The 18,707-nt window shown below is 30.0% G+C and overlaps 1 long non-coding RNA gene across 1 annotated transcript; it reads right to left on the bottom strand.

The window, feature by feature from the left end:
• Positions 1–4,485: 4,485 nt before the first annotated feature.
• LOC132716728 (uncharacterized) lies at positions 4,486–16,007 on the bottom strand. Its single transcript, XR_009623865.1, has 4 exons — positions 15,894–16,007; positions 15,442–15,513; positions 14,583–14,630; positions 4,486–4,566 (listed from the first exon to the last, which is right to left on the bottom strand). It is a non-coding gene; the product is annotated as an uncharacterized LOC132716728 (long non-coding RNA).
• Positions 16,008–18,707: the final 2,700 nt, after the last annotated feature.

Below are 18,707 nucleotides of genomic sequence, written 5' to 3'. Positions count from 1 at the left end.
ACCTTTATTTTTATGCATTTGATCATCATCATTATGGTTAATTTGAATGTGTAAATGATTAAGACATAGAAAACACTTATAACATTTTTTTATATCTTACTGAATCTTCATATCAATATTTTTTCGTTTTCCTCTTTTAGCGTTTCAATGTCATTTTCCATTGCTCTGAATTGTTCCTTCGATAGACAAAGGACCACCGGCAAGGAGCCCAGCAGGACACGTAACAAAAACAGGACAGGACATAAAGCAAAGCATGGACAAAACCATTCTTAAAATTACTTTCAAGGAAAGTTTTAAATTAATCAATTTATCAATTATTTTAATAAAGAAAAACATCAAAATAACAACAACCTATCAATATATATCAATAATAATCAAGGACGTTATTATTCTGTTCTATATGCAATGTTTATAACAAATCTAACGATAGCTTTTAAACAGTCACAAACCTTTTATCAGCGTTATAATTCGCATTTCCTTCTGAATGCTTTATCTAAAGTTCAGTTATATTTGAGATTAAACGTACTGAAAGTCTTTAAATAATCTAAACATATTGATTTACAATTAACTATACAATCAAAATCACCTTTTAAATGTTTCATTTACGGATGACTGATTTGTTGTTTCACATTTGAAAAGACATGATTTCTAATGAATTGAATATGTGTTTAATCCAAAATATCATTACGCAACACATCAACATGAATGATTTATAAAAGTCCTCAAGCATATTTTTAATCACAAATCATGTCTATTGTTTTTTTATACAATATAATTTTACAAACGTTCGAAAGAAAAGTTTGTAGTAGACAACAACAGTTCGCTTCAGAGTATACACGACTGACTTCGTTTTGCAAATTTTTAATCTTTTGGTCGGCTGCCAATACCTTTTTCAAATATCATTAATTGTATGGCTTTAGATTAAATAATGGCTAATGATCAACGTCGTGCATTGCTCACATATGTGTCCATTAACATTGAATTTAGATTAAATGAATAATCAAAACCATTATAAAAACCTTTTCATAATAATATAATTAAGTATTTAAATTATATCGTTTCTTAATTAAATGTTATTTATACATGTATATGACTTTAAACATGCGTTGATATTCCCGGAAAGTGTTTATTTAAATATATTTGACAATGATACACGGATAGTTAAAAAAGGTAATGAAATTAATGTACTATAATAAGAGATTTAAAAAACAAATATGTGTCGAACGATACAAACACAATATTAAAGATAAAACATCGTTTAATTGTTTAATGGTCTTTTATCATAAATATGACTTTTTTTCGCAAAATATGAAAATGGCACGTCACTGTATAAAACGCACGAGCCGGATTTAACTTAAAAATACAGGTAATGCCGAAGTATACTTGAATGTTTTCAATGTATACATAATGAGACAATACCAAAAGGGAAATCATTATTTCATAAAATTGTACAACATTTAAACATAACCTCAGATAAGCTCGTATTGTACAATTATTGACTAGTGAGCCATTGAATATGATGTGATATTCACCTCAATATGACTTTCTGCAGGTGTATTTCACAACAAATTCAATGACTCACTAGTCAATAATTGTTTTATATTATAAAGAGCCTAATTTTTCTTTTAATCACAAAAACGGTCTTATAACACTTTTGCCTGTTTCGTTGAAGAGCAGAAAAAAATGACAGACGTCGGGCGAGTTCAATGACTACGCGAATACTGCGCAAACAGAAGTAATTAATGTTGCTACTCATAATTGCGATGTAACTTTAAACAAATATATAGAGGATATTAAAATAGTATAAGTTTAATACTGAATTTATTGAACGAGTTCAATAAACTCAGTAATGAACTTACACAAATTTTATATTCTATTTTAATAAACCAAAAATAAAGACGGTTTGAAGTGAAAAAGAACTATTTTTCACTCATGCGCCTATAATATAATGCTGGCATTTTGCACGTCTTTACGCTATGTTATATGTATATAACGCAAATGACGTCACGTCAAAATATATGCACGGCCGTGCAATACCATAATTACGGAGTTGCCATAACCGGCAAGGATATGTGATAAAGTAAAGAAATGATATTTTAATCGCGAAATATGCCATAAATAAAAAAATGCAACAGTTATTTTTATGCGCATGTTTAATGAACAGTCTACGATGTATGGTCAGTGTATATGAGTCTCAGTCTATTTTTAGATTTGGGAGACCCAATTCATCCAGTGGATATGACACTGCACTCAGTGAATTTAATTTTGTTAATTGTTATGTTGACTACGGATTTGACCAATTTTCCATTTTACAGTCATATCTCTAAAGTAGTTTCAACCGTATTATATATGTAATTAAAAATTAAGCTTCTAAAATACACTTGTCACATTAGATACGTGTATATTTTCTAAAACAGTAAAATCTTTAGAAATATATATAATTAAATGGAAAAAAATATGAGAATTCCAGATATTGTTAAAAATAACGTCTGTCTTAAAGGAAAAAGAAAAAGATTAGACAACAAAAAAATCTTACTCTTTGAGAATGTCATTTTCCCTTTGCAATTCGATTTATGCCCTGAAAAATAAATCGGTACTATACAGTGCAAATTTAACTCAAACTTATTATTATATACCTGTTTATATTTATATCATGTTGTTATCAATTCTGATTTTGCTTTTCGCAGAAAATTGTATTTTAAAATAAATATAATTAAATGGAAAAAAATGAGAGTTCCAGATATTGTAAAATAACTTCTGTCTTAAACAAAAAAGATTATGCAAAAAAGCAATCTTAATTTTCGAGAATGCCATTTTCTTTTTGCAGTTCGTTGAATGCACTGAAAAATAAGAAGTACTATACAGTGCAAATTTAACTCAAACTTGGTATTATATACCTGTTGATATTTATTTCATGTTGTTATCAATTCTGATTTTTGCTTTTTCGCAGAAAGTTGTATTCAATGAAGTTTATGCTTTTGATGGCAAGATGCCATTTGACATACTGATGAATTTGTTCATTATTTCTAGAATACGTTTATAAATCTATATATTATTCTAACATGCTTCAGACTATTCCCCTAAAACAAAGAGGGTGTTTAAGTGCAATATTATACGATAAATACACAGCATAAAAAGGAATGTTAACACATCATACGTCATATTAGACGTCAATAAACCAAATGACGTCAGGAAAAACACTTTTAAGCTAAATCTTATTAAAAAAATTTGTTATTAATTCTCTTTTTTATCAGCATGATAGAATGGAAATAATTATTATTGTTTCCTGCATTATGTATAATAGTTCAATGTTTATGGTTCAAATGCTTTGATTACTATTTTTTAGAGACTGATTTGTAATAATAATTATTATAGCGTGGATGTAGTTTAAGTGGGATAAGTGACAAACCTCCTATCTGAATCAAATGTCTGTTTCAGCCGTCGTATTTCGTCTCCTCTTCTGTTAACTTCTTCACTGTAAGTAAAACCATTTTAATAAAATAAAAACTTTCAGATAGGACAGATAATCACACTAGAAAGTCCTTATAAGTATTATTTACAGACTGGTTGCTAATGCTATTAAAGATATCACAAACATTAAAAGCAGTAATCACTATTATCTGATGCCCGATATTTTCACATTCATTTTTAGTTTACTTTTCTTAGTTACAATGTTTCTTTTCTCTTTTATCATTTCTTGAATTTTATTCTCCTTTTCTTCCACAACTTTGCTGAAAAAAAACCCAACGCTTTCGGATATAGTAATGATTAAACAAATAAAGTGTCCAATACAATATTATGATGTGCCAAATGATAGATTGAAGTAGATTATCTTGGTGTCATAAATTACGGTCTACATTGGTTATGAAATGCCTGTTGTCATTGTTCAATGCACTATTATTGTAATGTTTGAAAAGACGATTTGCCTTATCATAAAATTATTTCACTTTTGGCACATTTATCTAATGCAAGTGCCAAGTATATATCACACGATAGGAATATCATCAAACATATTTCATTTAAAAACAACCAAATTGATTTTCTTTAGAGTAATGAAAGGGAATCACCGTTACAATGGGGTTTTTTTAAATAAGAAAAAGTGTTTTATCTACACTTGAATATACATTTCCACGTAACAGTCTTTACCAATTAATGTATTGTTATGTGCCTATGTAAAGTACAATGTAGTTACAAACGGGAGTAATATACAAATCTTATCATTACATGATGAAGGACAAAATCTACTTAATCATGTTAGCTTGGAGAAACTTTCTTTGTTTCAGATTTATTATTAATATTTAATTGTTTTAAATAACAAGAAACACATTGAATTTTAAAATGAACATATCGATGTAAAATGCGTAACCATTTAATGCCAATACATGTACCAAACATTGTTCTCTTTTAAACATAATAAATTTTCCAAATAACGACAGATGTATAAATTACTTGGCTATGAGTAACTGTTTTTGAATGACTTCCACTTTACTTATAAGGTATACGGCTTCTTTCTTCAATGCATTTGTCTCAGACGCTTTCTTTTCCAATGCCTCATCATGGTTTGAACTATAATAACAAAATCGATTTCATTGATTTAAACTTTTTTAAACTACTGACAAGACTGTAGCCAACATCTTGACCTCTTCTACTGATGTATTAGGAAGGGGCTGATAATAAATATTTTGTTTATTCGTAAGAAAATTCAAAATAAAAAACGACCGTTAAAATATAGAAATAAACCAATGTAACAAAGGGCGTTACTATTCTGTTAAAAAAGCAATATTAATAACGGATCTAAAGATTCGATAACAATTCTTAACATAAGGCTAGAGCTTTGAAACAAAGTTTATGGTTTATCGTTCAAATGCTTTGTTATTAATCACGAAGGTCTATTTGCCTTCGAGATTATACTCCTGAACTTCGAACCGTTCATTATTCTACAACAATGCACTCAAAATTGATATTTAATTGAATGTACATAAATAGACATATATCAAACGAATTTTCAAAATAAAATTTATAAACGGTAAGATAATTTTGTTTCCGTAATCGTTTGGTAGATTCTCGAAAGAGTGTAACATATTAGGTCTCTGTTAAACATTTAACAAAATATGGTGTTGCTCTTTTAGTACGATTTTAACCGTTCAGCAACAATTTCGTGCAGGCACCACAGAAGGAAAAATTAAACATATATCTTTCATGCTGGTATTGTTGATAATTTATCAAAATTTAATAAAACGTTTGGTCATAGCAGATATGTTACTATGTACGCTTATGTATTCCTTACAAGGATAAATGCTATTTTTTTAATTTAGCTGTCCTTAAATGCTACAATCAATATCAAAACACCTTCTTAACTTTAAAATACATGTAAAACTTGTACATACATTTCAGTCTCTTACCTAGACTCTGTTATCTTTTTAGTACCACTCTCGACGTCCAACTGTTTCTGTACGTCGGTTTATTAATTGTGCAGAATAACTTAAATTGTTTAAGTAATATTTGTACCTATTACTTTGAATATTTTGGTTGGAATTGCTAAGGTTTCTGATTAAGTTACAATCTTTATGCAGATACAGTCGAGACTGTCTTAGCGACCCACTGGTTTAAACGACTCTCTGTCTTATCTAACATTGTTTCAGTCCTCCTAACGTATTTCCCTATATAAAAGGTCTTAACTATACGACTACCTGTGCCAGCCCCTATAGCTCAATCGGTTAGAGCGCGAGACTTGTTATCTCGACATTCTGGGTTCTATTCCCGGGCTGGCCACCTAAAATTACTAATCAGTCGTTCGGATAAGACTTAAAATCGAGATCCCGTGTATGACTGCTTAAACACTTGGCACGTTAAAGAACCAAGGGAAGCTTCTGGAATTGGGGCATCTTTCTGTATCTGTATCTTGCACTATCCTCCAAAATATGAAATGACTAACACTCTTCTGGAGGTCTCGCATAAGGGCAACCGGTAGCTAGTTAAATAAACACACACACGCACGCACGTACATACACACACACACACGCGACTCCCTGCCATATGTGACAAGCGACCCTAATTGTCTGGTCTGATTAAAGCGACTTTCACACCTTTTAATTGTCCGTTTATCAGATAAATAATACCTGTTTTAACACTCAGAGGGCCAAAATAATAAAATCCAATTATTATCCAGTAGTCAGCACTCTAAAATCAACACTCAATTACACGGATTACATGTAAACAGGTTACAATTGACGTAGAGTGTACTCCCTACTCGTAAGCATGATACAATCAATGTGTTATCAAATTGAGGTGTAATGTACATTTTGACCTAAGCAAACTGGATTCAGATTTCTGTCAGATTGCTTTTAATGTTGAACAGAACAGAACAGAACATAATCTATATTTGAGAGGCACAGATTACAAGGTGACATTTTGTAATTACATGTGTACAAGTATATATATATCAATATTAAATGGGTATCATAATTTAAGTTTCATGTGGGGAAAGTGGATATTATCAACATACAAATTTCATAGGTAAATATTATAAGATTTTAACACAAGTGCTAATATATATATATAAAATTCACACACTCGCACGCACAAACAGAAATAATATATTTGTTACGCACATACATAACAACACACACGCGCGCACGCACACACGCACACACACACACACACACCTATACATACAGAAGTACTATTTGAAATTTACAGCAATAGGAAAACAGTTAGAACAAAAAATACAGCATAAAAAGATTTTGCTATCATGGTGCGAAGTGAAATCATTTTGCCGTGGGAAAATAACTACTACAACTTTACTATCCATTTCGTTCGAGCACGAGAATCGTGATTTCCATTCATAGATAATTTTTAAGGCGTGGTTTAAAAAATTACAATTACATTTACGACATGCGCTTATGAAAAGCGAAAAATACTATATAGTTGGATGAAAGATATTTAGTATTAGGTTACCAATTATATAAATAATTTAAAGGAATGACCTAAATGGATTTCCCGATGTAATCGAATTTGATTGGTCATTTATTCACGCGTTCATTAAATCAATGTTTATTTCACTTGACCTGGATGATTACACAAAATAGGGCCGGAAGTGTGCTTAATTTCGTTCGGATGGGATTTTATCAGTGGCATTTAATGTACTTGTTGAATCGTAAGAAGTGCGCGTACATGGAATTATATACCGATGAGTGTAATAAGTGATACAAATTGCTTTTGTTATTGTTGCTGTTTTTGTCTAAGTTTATGCATACTTTTTTAACGCCTGCCATGGTATACATATATTACACAGCAAATCAAACTTGCAGTACTTATATTAATAAACAACATTGACCTATGATATTTCTAAAGTCTGATGCATAATCATATGAAATTAAGATAATAAACTTTACGATCGCTTAAAAAACTTTATAGTGAATGCTACGTATTTTGCGAGATTTGTCAGCTGTATTCGGTCATTAGTGGCAAGCAGTTCCTTAAATTTAATGATATTTGGATTGTTGTAAAATCTTCGATTTAAAAGTTTATTTCGTTTTTCCTTAAAAAATGGGCAGACGAGTAAATAATGAAACTCGTCACCTAGGTCATTTAATGGGCAGAGATTACATTAACGTTGCTCGTGGGGGATAAATGACTGGCTCCAACGGCCTACTTCAATCGGGAATCTATGGTTGCCCGTGCGAAAATGCATAAGGGCAAGTCGGAGAGAATTCGGGAGTATGGAAAAGTATTCCTCAAACAATGTGTTTTCTTTAAATATATGGTACATTTGACCTTTGCTTGAAGTCTCAAGTTTCGAGCACCAATCCTGGAAAAACTGGTCAACAAGGGTAGGCTTGACCATCTTATTTAAAAACTTACAAGTAAGAGAGCGTTGGTTAAGCCAAAGGTAGGAATTTCCAGTTGAATCTAGGATTTGTTTAACAAAGGAAGGCCATTTAAATATATGATTTGATTGTAACATATGCAGATAACAATTAAACGAGTATTTCGAGTTACTGGAAAGAATAAGCTTATTCCAAAAATTTACCATTCGGGACTTTATGATAATTTCAATAGGGTAGCGTCCAAGTTCACCATATAGCATATATCTAGGAGTACTTTTTCTGGTCTTAGTAATTTTTCTGGTGTGCTAATGGAAGATCTTTAAGGCATCATTTATTTTTTATTTCACATTTTTATGGCTAAAATATTACCGGAAAATGCTGACTCCAGGTTAGGAGAAAAAACGTTTGATATGAATATGTTTTTAAAGTATGATGATTATTTTAATGCATCAAATTCAAGTTTATTTTGTACCATAATGATTCAATATAAATCTTATACAAATTTTTTTTTTACATGATATACATGTGATTATATTTGTTTTACAGGGATTCTGATTTTACTAATATCCAATATTTAAGCTGTTAAAAATACCTATGTTTATTTGCAATTGGTTAAATATTGTTCTTTCTCACAGTTATGTAAGTCAAAATGGTAGATAGTTGTTCTTTGTTTTTGTTCTTTGTTTTTCTTTGTTTCTTTGTTGTTGTTTTTTGTCTGTTTTTTTTTTCATTTTTGAGACGGTTTTAAGAGACTCCCTGTCATGTGTGATCTTTTCTAAAGTTACCTTGTAAATTCACATATGACAGTCTCAAATGTATATGAAAACGTTCTTAACTGTGCTATTTTTCCATATAAATGAATAAGCCATGACCAGATGCAAAGCAGGATAGAAAATAATGATAAAAGAAGTTTTGGATTTTTGGATTAAGATACTTAAAAGTCAAATAAATGTTTCTCTATCATACATTTACCATTACGCTTTGTATTCAGTTGGGTTTCTGAGCTATGATCATATTACTAATAGTTTCATGTTTAAATAAATAATGTTAACAAAAGTGTAAAAAAAATTTGAAATCGAATGATTCAGTCTTCATACCATTAATTTTGATAGGGATGTAAAAAAAAAGATCTAGTGGAAACATCATCAAGTCAAAAACACATATAGTTTTATCATATTGTTTGGCAATAATGACTATTCAACGACCTTTTGTCGGTGATTATTAGATTCCGATGTAAACCATACGAATTTTAAAGTATGATGCAAACAATTACAGGTATCACTTGCCTTACTAGATTCAGACAGTGTTACACTTTCGATTACTTTTAAATTGAAAATTGTAGGTTCGAATGAAATGGCTTTTTTATGTGTTCTGACGTGAATTTTTTATATTTTTAAAACTTGACCTTATGGTGTTATATGTATGCGTATCTTTATGTAGAGTCGTACATTTTGAAATAAATAAAATGAAAAATATGTGTTCATTATAATCAGAGCTGCATCAGTACTAAGGGTGTAGTACTTAAGTACCAGTACTTGGCAAATTATGCAGTACCATTACCAGTACCAGTACTAGATTTTAGCTCGGTACTGCAGTACCAGTACTTTTTTTGGTAAAGTAATTAAGTATCAGTACCATTACTTTTATATATTCATCAAAGTTTGAATAAAACAGTGTCAAACCAAATGATTGCAAATATTATTCAGCAAAGAAATAAAATCATAATGTACTTTAAAGTTAACATAACATATTTACAACTTTATAGTTTTAACATACTTTTTACAAACAATATTTACAACACATATTCATGTCATATCTAATTGTTTAGTAACCAGTCAACTGTATAAATACAATGCAAACATCTTTCATTTAAGACACAACAGTCTTTTGTTGCCTTTCACACCGTCACACCTCTGTTCAATTTATACCAAAGTAAATAACAACTTTTTATGGTGCTAACAATATCACTTTTTTCACTTGAAATGGGATTATTTAAAATAGAAGAAATTAATTAGTGTTTATTTTGCTACTTTACTAGTAAATACAAAGTAATAAAAGATTTTTAATAAGAATATTTTAGGGTAAAGAGTTAATGAGTCTGTTTATCTTAATTTAATTTTTACTTAAAGTCTTTGGTGCTTTTTATGATGAATGCTATGTTAACATTTGAAGAAATATTGCAGCAAATTATCTTTAGATTTGATAGTATTAACTCAGCAAATTATCTTTAGATTTGATAATATAGTTAATGTAATTTACAGCTTTATTTTATGAGAAAAATTGATGCTATTTTTAATTTTTATCAAAACCAAAATTACTGGGTAATGCAGTAGTAGTACCACGTTTTAAGACAGTAATGCAGTACCAGTACCAGTAGTAGCAAAATTTTGTAAGAGTAATTCAGTATCAGTACCAGTTCTTGCAAAATCGCTGCAGTACGTACTGCAGTACCAGTACCAGTACCAGTAATGCAGCTCTGATCATAATTATGTAATTTAAAAACTATTAGAAATGAAACAACGATTTATCAACTCATGTTTCAAATAATTTAAAGAAATAATAACAAATCTGTTTATGAAAACTACAAAAAGGCATGTCTAATGTACGAACTTGCAACAACGTGGTCACAATTCCGTCTTATTACCTACCACTAGGGCATCGAACCGTTTTTATTGATTTAATTAATATCGAGATCTATACTATTACCCTAAGCATAAATCGTAATATATCACGAAACCTACGACCACCCCTACTCGAACATGAATGAGTCACATGTCAATATTGTCAAACAATACCTACAAAAAGCTCGAATTCGCTATTCCTTACATTATCTGTTTACATCAATATTGGCAAATAGAGGTGTCGATAATTCTTATATAAAAGTGTACCATTTATCGCCAAATTGTTTTAGCAACTTATCAATCACACTTTTTATGCGTTTTACAAAATAGAGTTATGGTAGAGTGTTCGCTCTGTTAGTGTAGATACTCTGGTTGTAGTCCTGGAAAAGCCAATTTTTCTTTTCTTTTATAAATAAATAATTGTTTTTTTTTTTGTTGTTGTTTTTTTTTTGGGGGCGGTTATTTAAAATAAAACGAACTGGATTTTGGTTCTGCGTGAATTTTATTCACACAATGCTATTGGAGATCATTAAGTTGTACACACATTCGCATTCAACAGGTTAAGTATAAGACAACACAGTCGTAATTATAAAAGAGAAATTGAAAAGTTACGTGACAAACTATGTATATTCTGAAAATAAATCCCATACTTAAAAATGTGCACCATTGCAGATTTGAACTCGGAAAACCATGATTATACTGTGTGCATTTCTTTTCTATAGTTATGTGTATGTGTCTTTATTTAGTCTTTAGAAAATAACGTGAGTATAAAAAACACTCTAACTGGAAACGTACTTATATTTCGAAACTTTGTCTGTGCAGGGATAGAAAACATTTCACACAAATACACGTATATTCAATTGTAACTTACATAAATTTACAGCCACTTACGTATTTCCTTGCACTTTCGATTCTCACGTAGATAACGGCTGAAGGAGTACTTTTACGAGGAAACAGTTACAAATGAACAAAAGTATAATGGTAAACCTTTCTTTAATAAAAACTATCTACATGTACATTTATTCCCAAACAAGTCCGTGATGAATATCTTGACTTTTATATTAGGCAATACACCAGGAAATTCTCCAATCATCAAACATATCTAGATATTTAAATATCACTTAGGAAGAATTATCCAGTCTTTAGTCGTTAGCAAATGACAGGGATATTGTTATGAAAAAGGCAGACAAATCGGCTAACATTGTCATAATGAACAACGAAGAATGAACAGGAAGTGAACAGACATCTTAGCAACGATAATTATTAACAGAAACTAGATGGCGACATTGCAGAAACAGTTCAGAAGAATGTCCGTGACTGTATAGATATTATTTTCGAAACCGAAGAATTTGTAGGGGAGAAGTTTGACATTTTTCCCGAAAAAAATACGTACTCCGCAATTTTATATTCTACCAAAGCTACATAAAAATATAGATAACTCGTTGCCATTAGGATATCGAGGTAGGCCTATAGTATCCGCATGTAGTTCCCCTACCGATAACATATCCAAATTCCCAGACTATATACTCTAACCACATGTGTTAACCTTGCCTTCGTATATGAAAGATACCACTGATTTTCTTACGAAAATTAAGAATTGTAGTCAATCATCCAACAGTTATTTGGTAACTATGGATGTTTGCTCTCTCTATATCAATATCCACCATGACGAAGGTACCGACGCCTGCCGGTCATTCTTGAATCGTAATACCGGTAACTCTAACACCAGTCTGTCGCTCAATAGTATTTGTAAACTTATAGAGATTACACTTAAGAATAATCATTTTAAGTTCAACAATGAAAATAAAATCCAAACCATGGGAACAGCTATGGGTAGTCCATTTGCCCCAGCTTATCTTTTTTTCATGGGTTAATTTGAACAAGACTTTTTACAGACACGCCAACTTAAACCTACCCTATGGTTACGGTTCCTGGACGACATATTCATGATCTTGGATCATTCTTTGGATGATAGATTAAACAGCTCCATTAAATTCACTTATGACATTTCTCTGGATCATATTTCATTTCTGGATGTCGATGTTATTAAAGACAACAGGAACAATATTTGTACCAATGTCCATGTTAAAAATACCAACATCCACCAATACCTGGATTAATCGTCCAATCATCCCAAAACATGTAAAAATGGTATTCCATACAGTCAGACTAAGCGCTATCGTCGTATTATATCGGACGATGACAAGTTTGCTAAGTCACTGGACAGTCTCCGTGAATTTTTCATTTCTAGAGGTTACCCTGATAAGGTTATTGATGACGCATTCGGTAAAGTACGTGATGTATCTCAAGATGAAGCCCTTGTATACAAAAATAACTCCTCTGATGAAAAGAGTGTACCTTTTGTTATTGAATATAGTCCGTCTCTTCCCCATATTGGCAGTATCGTAAAAAATACTGGTATTTATTTAAGCTATTGCCAAATGCGTCAGTCCAACATTCGCACGAATACAGACTCGTGTTAGCCTATCAGCGTGGTAAAACTCTCAAAGATTTCTTAGTCAGGTCTACATATCCCACAAAATTCCCTGGCCCTGTCAACGCCCATTCTAGCAATTGCTCCAGGTCTAGATGTTCACATTGTACCAGGATCGTAGAAACTGATAAATTCGAAAAAATTTCTAATGCTCCTACATATCGTCTTAAATTTAATACAGATTGTACATCTAATAATGTAATTTATTTAATCTCTTGTAAAAACTGCAACATGCCATATGTGGGACAAACTAGACAACAAGTGTCCAAAAGAATGAATAGTCACAGATTTAACATTAGGATTCTCAGTGACCCTGTGTATGCCAGTGGTGTTGCAACATATTTCAACACTACAGACCACGGTGTGGAAGACTTCAGCTTTTTACCTATTGACATTGTTGACAATGATATGGACAGACTCGTCCGTGAAACAGCTTGGATCTGGCATGGACACCAGTGTATTGTTCAAATTTTAATTTTTAGTTGGCAATTATAAGTATATAGCAACTCTTTCAAAACTTTCTCCATGCATTCTTAATGTTTTGTCTTATTATCATCTTACTCTTTTTCTTCATTATTTTCACTTATTTATATCATTTTATTTCAAAAAAATATTTCATTATTCTATGCAAATTGTCTATTCTTGTAATTTTTGCTGTTTTTATTACGTCCCTTTATTTTTGAAAAAATATTTTTCCCCATTCTATTTTATGTTTTTTATCTAACAAATTAGTTTTACATATTTTTTTATTCATTTACTCATTTATTCTTTTTATTATTATTTATTATTATCATTATTAGATCTATTATTATTATTATTATTATTATTATTACTATTATTATTATTATTATTATTATTAGTGTTGGTGATAATGATGATGATGTTGATGATAATATGTAATGGATAATGTTGTTATTATTATTAATATTATTATCTTTTTTATTATTCTAGATAACTTGCTGGCTAATTAAAGTAATGCTTTCTCGCTAATTCCCAGCGAATGTATATATAAAATTATATGATATATTTTGACATATAGGTATGTTGGGTTTTATCATTTTTCTCTGCTTTATATTGTAGAAATATAGTTCTATTATTAATACCCGATGTTTCTTTTTTATCCATATATATTTATTAATTACTTTACATTCACGTTTTTGCGCAAATTGTCACGTTGACGTTGGCGTTCTAACGGACGTGACGTCAAATACTTTGTACGTTATTCTGATAAAGGCAACAGTCGAAACTAGTAAAGATTTAAGAAATATGTGTTGTTTTGGTGTATTTTAACTGATTTGCATTTTAGACATATCTCATTAATATCATATACTAGCTGATGCTCCATATTTTTAGCAAAGAATGTAAGAGCGGAACGAATGGATTATTCCAGTGAGATTACATTTCATATTAGAACTAATATAAGATGAATGTCAAAATCGTTTTAATGTTATCATCTAGAAACTATGATTATGTATATCACATAATTTAAAAATACTTGATCATGATTAGAACTAATATAAGATGAATGTCAAAATCGTTTTAATGTTATCATCTAGAAACTATGATTTTGTTTATCACATAATTTAAAAATAATTGATCATGATGGAAATGCAAATTCTATTTCAACATTAAAATTACCTCCCTGTAGTATCCTTTGATTTGTATGATTTAACTTCTGCTATCAGTCTGAAATTTTGAGAGAATAACACAGATTAAAACATATAATTTTCCACATTTTTTATTATTATATAGAGGATATTTGTTTGTTTCAGTGTAAGATCGAAAAATATTTCACCGAGTGAACACCAGATGCAATATTTTCCACGAGTGGCGTAATATTTTCCACGAGTGGCGTAGCCACGAGTGAAAATATAATAGCTGGGGTTCACGAGTGAAATATTATTTGATCTTACATGTAAAACAAACAAATTTTCTGTTTATTTCATGATTTTTTAACGATTTTTACACCATTTTACTGATTTTTGCCGCGTAACGTCATGCTCTTATCTTCACGACGTCATCAAATAATGACGTCACAATGTTGAAGAAAAATATAATTCCATGATTATTTTTAGATTTTAGATGTTTTTCAGCACAACGTTCGTAAATATTTACGAACTACAGTTATCACGTACATTTTTTATTATGATTGACTACATTTCCGCTGAAAAAAAAACATTCATTAATGATAAATATTTTATTTTTACGCCAAATATAGTTCGGCTACTGTGAAATTATATTTGGTAATCATTACTGTGAAATTATCAGAATATAATTAACCGTTATAATTCAGTAATCTACTGCAAAACATGTAATAAAATTGAAGAATAAAGTATCTCCGTGCATTAATGTAGCTATTGAGAACAACCTAACTTAACGAAACATTGACAATTCTCTTACGATTTAACTACTTAATGAAATTGGTAAATATCAAGAAATAAACAGTTAACTGTTATAAATTCATTCATTAAAAGATTTTAAATGAGTCAATCTTTACCTTAAATTTTCCTCCCTTAAAACGTTGATCATTGATTCGTCTGTTAAGTCTAATTCTGCTCTAATCTTGACACTAAAATAAAACGCTGCATGACATTAAGTAACTGCTCTTGTGTTTGTAAATGACAAAATGAATGTAAGATACAATTATTATTTTGCAATAAATCCTTAAGACTTGTAAAATATTGTTGCATTTTAGAAAATCTGTAGAAAAATGATACAAATCACTATTATTGGTCAAGTTTTGCAATTGTTTACGAATAAAAAGCAACCAAATGGAATGTTAGATATCTTCTATATTTTAGGCTATTTTATGGATACGTAAAGAAGTTGTTTTTGTGGTTTTATTTCCGTCTAATAGTATAAAATCATAATATAAGCATTTAGACTAAAAAGTAAAAAAGAAAAATGCAACATTTCTCGTGACAATAAATAAATATTTATAATACGTACGGGTCTAGGTTATTACGATATATAACTATCCTTTCCTTCAATTTGTCTATCTCATTTTGTAGCTCCTCTGTGTCCTTTTCTCTTGGGTTCCTTTTACTGGATGGTGAACTTGTAAAGATAATCATGATTTTAGTAAGTGAAAATTTAACTATAATGATAAACGTTTTGATACTTTATTGATTTATAAGCATCATTTTCAAACATTTTTTCAATTGCATGTATTATGTTTTTAGATATTAGATACTAAACAGCTTTCATGACCATTAGAAAGGAATACAGTCTTTTATTTGATTCAGGATTTTTATCATTATGATATTATTGTTACTCAGTTTTCTTTCTCTATTCAATTTGTCATTATATTTGTGTCCATACATAAATACCTAATAACAATAAAGTATTGTTGTACATCAACAATGCTACCTCAGAACTTATTACTTCAAGGTGTTTGTTCTAATTTCAAACATTATGCTGGTAATAATTAGCTGAATGTTAGATTCATATATTAATCTGGTACCTGCTATTTTCAAAATATAATACAAATAAAAACCTACACAGTAAATAATTTGAAATTTGACGAGATCATCCAGTATACTGCTGAGAAATTAGATAAACTTTCAAAAGAGACCCTACATTGGGTATACAACTAGACTCTCACTATAAATAGAGGATCATTTGACACAATTACTTCTGTTTTGTCAATAGATCAGTTTCCTTTTATGCACTCAGTATGATAATAATAAAAGAAGTTAATTAAACAGAACTGTATGTGACTTAACAAAATAAAATTTACCTTAAACAAGCTAAAATTAAACTTAATGTATATACTGTGCTATTATTTTCAAATTAATGATTTAGCCATGGTCATATGCAAATAGAATAATGATTAAAGAAGTTTGGATTAAAGTACCCAAAAGTCAAATAAGTGTTTCTCTATCATACATTAACCATAACGTTTTATATTCAGTTAGATTTTCTGAGCCATGATCATATTACAGGTAGTTTCATATTAAAAAAGAAATCTAATGACAGAGTGTTACACTTTCATTTACTTTTAAATTGAAAATTGTAGGGTCGAATGAAAATAAATTTTTTTATGTTTTCTGATGTGATTTTTATTATATTTTGCAAAACTTGACCTTATGATGTTATATGTATGGGTATCATTATGTATAGTCGTACATTTTGAAATTAATGAAATGAAAAATATGTATGTATCATAATTAATATTAAAAACTGCAAGAAATGAAACACAAGATTTATAAACTCATGTTTCAAATAATTTAAAGAAATATTAAAAATCAGTTTATGAAAACTACAAAAAAGGTCTATTTGATGTACGAACTTGCAACAATGTGGTCACAATTCCGTTGTATTACCACAAGGCCATCGAGCAGTTTTTATTGATTTAATTAATATAGAGATCCATACTATTATTAAAACCCTAAGCATAAATCGTAATAAATCACGGAGACCTACGACCATCCCACCCGAACGTTAATGAGTCACATGTCAATATTGTCAAATAATACCTACAAAAAGCCCGAATTCCCTTTCCTTTTATTATCTGTTTAGTGTTTACATCAATATTGGCAAATAGGGGTGTCGATAATTTCTATACATGTATAAAAGTGTATCATTTATCGCCCAATTGTTTTACCACCAAATCAATCACTCATTATTTATGCGTCGTAATGGTAGAGTGTTCGCTCTGTTAGTGTAGATACCCTGGTTGGAATCCTTGATAAGCCATTATTTCTTTTCTTTTTTGTTTTTAGGGGGGGGGGTATTTAAACAAAACGAACTGGATTTTGGTTCTGCGTGAATTTATTCACACAATGCTAATTGAGAACATTTTGTTGTACACACATTCGCATTCAACATGTTAGTATAATACAACACAGTCTTGATTAGGGTGATAAATGAGCAATGGAAGAAAGAATATAATTATATAATAAACAAATTAGCCAAATGTTGTTTTCAATGTTGCGAATGGAATTCAGAGTTTCAAACAGAGTAAAATTAATAATACTATCTAATCTGTTCAATGACAGTTGAATCAAAATGAAATACATTCAATTGCTTTAATGCTTAACCGTCATAAGTTTATCTTTACATTGTGCAAAACATTATAAAAGAGAAATTGATAAGTTACGTGACACACTATGTATATTCTAAAAATAAATCCCATACTTAAAAATGTGCACAATTGCAGATTTGCACCAGAAAAAACAAACTGTTCATAACCTGAGATCTTCATAACCTGACCTCTCTAACCACTACGCTACTCTGATCTGCGTTGTCTATATCCACTTTCTATATTGCATGTAATCATAAAAGAACTTCAACAACCCCATTATATCAAAATGGTACGATCGAGTAATGCAAACGTTATCGTGTTCGATTATAATTCTCCTAAAAATCGTTATATAGGTTTAAACTACCGATTTGGGAGTAAATATTGTGTCGTTAAACAATCTCAACCGGAGTCGCTACAGACATACCTTTTGGCAATTGTAATGAAATATACTTCGCTAGGGATATAATAGGGTGACAAACAAGGAGTCATTAAGACGGTCTCAACTGTACTATAAACGTTTTTAAAAAGAAATAAAATATTTTTTTTTGGATTCTGTCATTTATTAGCTGAATATTATTATTTGTTTCTGAGTTATTATCAATAGCACAAATATTTTTTCATAAGTTATGATTTTACAGACTATTTAGAATTCTCTTATTTCTTATAAAGAACCCTTCTATCATCTAATAATTTATTCAGAAAAATGTCCTAACTCATAAAACGTACGGTAAAGAATT

This window comes from Ruditapes philippinarum, unplaced genomic scaffold, assembly GCF_026571515.1.
Source record: "Ruditapes philippinarum isolate M1 unplaced genomic scaffold, ASM2657151v2 ctg17276_1_1_1_1, whole genome shotgun sequence".
Taxonomy (NCBI): domain Eukaryota; kingdom Metazoa; phylum Mollusca; class Bivalvia; order Venerida; family Veneridae; genus Ruditapes; species Ruditapes philippinarum.
Note: the sequence above shows the minus strand (reverse complement) of the source record. Positions and strands in the feature narration are given on the sequence as shown.